Source organism: Rhincodon typus, unplaced genomic scaffold, assembly GCF_021869965.1.
Source record: "Rhincodon typus isolate 14 unplaced genomic scaffold, sRhiTyp1.1 hic_rhity00007530, whole genome shotgun sequence".
Taxonomy (NCBI): Eukaryota; Metazoa; Chordata; class Chondrichthyes; order Orectolobiformes; family Rhincodontidae; genus Rhincodon; species Rhincodon typus.
In genome coordinates, this window is record NW_025973168.1 from 2,413 (window position 1) to 4,113 (window position 1,701).

At 50.4% G+C, this 1,701-nt stretch overlaps 1 protein-coding gene across 1 annotated transcript in view; it reads left to right on the forward strand.

The window, feature by feature from the left end:
- The window catches only part of klc4 (kinesin light chain 4), a gene marked incomplete at its 3' end in the record, with an annotated part of 7,923 nt that overhangs the window by 1,134 nt on the left and 5,088 nt on the right, over nucleotides 1-1,701 (forward strand). The window lies entirely within an intron of this gene.

A 1,701-nucleotide genomic window follows, 5' to 3' on the forward strand; every position in this document is an offset into this window, starting at 1 on the left:
GTGTCTCTCTCTCTGTCTCTATTCCCCCTCCCTGTGTCTCTCTCTCTCTTCCCCCTCCCTGTGTCTCTTCCTGCCCCACTGTGTTTCTGTTTGATTGTAAAGAGAACCTCCCCAGTGCTGTTTCCTGGCTGCGTGTTGGTTTGAATGACCTGGGCACGTATAAGCATACATCTCCAGACTGTGGTCTGTCCAGACCACGCTTCATTGTCCCTTCTGATGCTTGAAGGAAATAAGCTGCTAGCAGAAATATGTTAACTTAATTTTAAAAAAGTCATGTCTGCAGAGACTTTTATTCTGCTTCGTTTTGCAAACAATTATTGGTTTCTAAAAAATAAAATAATTAATGGAGAGTTTGTGAATTCGCCTTAAAGGAATAAACTTGTAATAGCAGCGATGCAAATGCCTTTTGTTTCCTGATGGGGGAAGCGTTTTCTTTGCGGTTCATGTTTAATAATCTTCCCTTTCACTGCGTTTGCAGCTCCGCATTGCGTCTGGGGGATCCGTGGAGCGTTGCTGCCGCTCCGTGGCGGTCTCTGGAACTGCAGCAGCCAGGGCCCAGAGAGGTTGAGTGTGTGGAAGGGGGCAGCTGTATTGGCCAATATGCCCTTGTTCTGGCCCCTGGAGCAATATTGATGCAAGCACAAGTGAGGAGGTTTGGGTGGAGGGTGGGGGTGTTTTTGTGCAGGAACAATGTCAGCCCCCCTCCCTACCAAAAGAGGCTAGGAGCTGGGATATATGTCTATTCCACTGTGTTTGGAATTGTGCTGCCCTCTTCTCTCTTTAAAATGGGGGCGTCCACAATGAGGTGCACTGCAGCTGAGCCTGATCTTTCTTTCTAGCCAGGTCCCTGCTTCAGTTTGTTCAGACTAATCGCATGGGCCCTTGAGCCTGCGGTTGGTTTATCCACCTGCTCCTCATGGCCTGTGGTCATCCTAACAGATGTGGCTGAGAGACCCGGGGAGATTTGATCGAGGTGCTCAAAATCCCAGGAGGAGGCCATTCAGCCCATTCTGCCTGCGCTGTCAAACGACGATCGCTACCCAGTGCCCAAACTCCTGGCCTTTTCCCCACCCACCTCCCCACCCCCCACCCCGTATCCCTGCACTCCACGTCTCACCAAATAATCCCCAATGCCCCTTTAATCGAACCTGCCTCTGCCACGCTTCCAGGCAGTGCATTCCCGACCCTTAACCGCTCACTGAGCGAATAAGTTTCTTTTCCTCTTATCACCCTTTTCCACATCAGTTTCAAACTGTGCCCCCCTTGTTCTAGGTCAGTTTACCGGTGGAATAGCTTCTCCCTGCCCAGCTTGCACATGAATTTGAAAAACCTCAACCAATTCACCGCCTCTCAAAGTCCCGTCTTTACCATGTGTCCTCACCAATGAAGTCCTGAAACGTCAGCCTTCCTGCTCCTATGATGCTGCTTGGCCTGCTGTGTTCATCCAGCTCTACACCTTGTTGTCCCTCATCCCTTGGTCCATTCTCGCCTGCGCTCGCAAATGTATTCTCATCTTTGTTACAGACTACCACCCAGAACTGTACACAATACTGCAGCTGGGGTCTAACCAGCATCTTAAAGAATTGTAACACAAAACCCAGCCCCCGCTACCCACCGCCCACTTGCTGCTTCCCCAGGGGGAGAAACTGTTCCCATGGCTAGCACGAGGGGACATAGCTTTAAATTGAGGGGTGATAGATA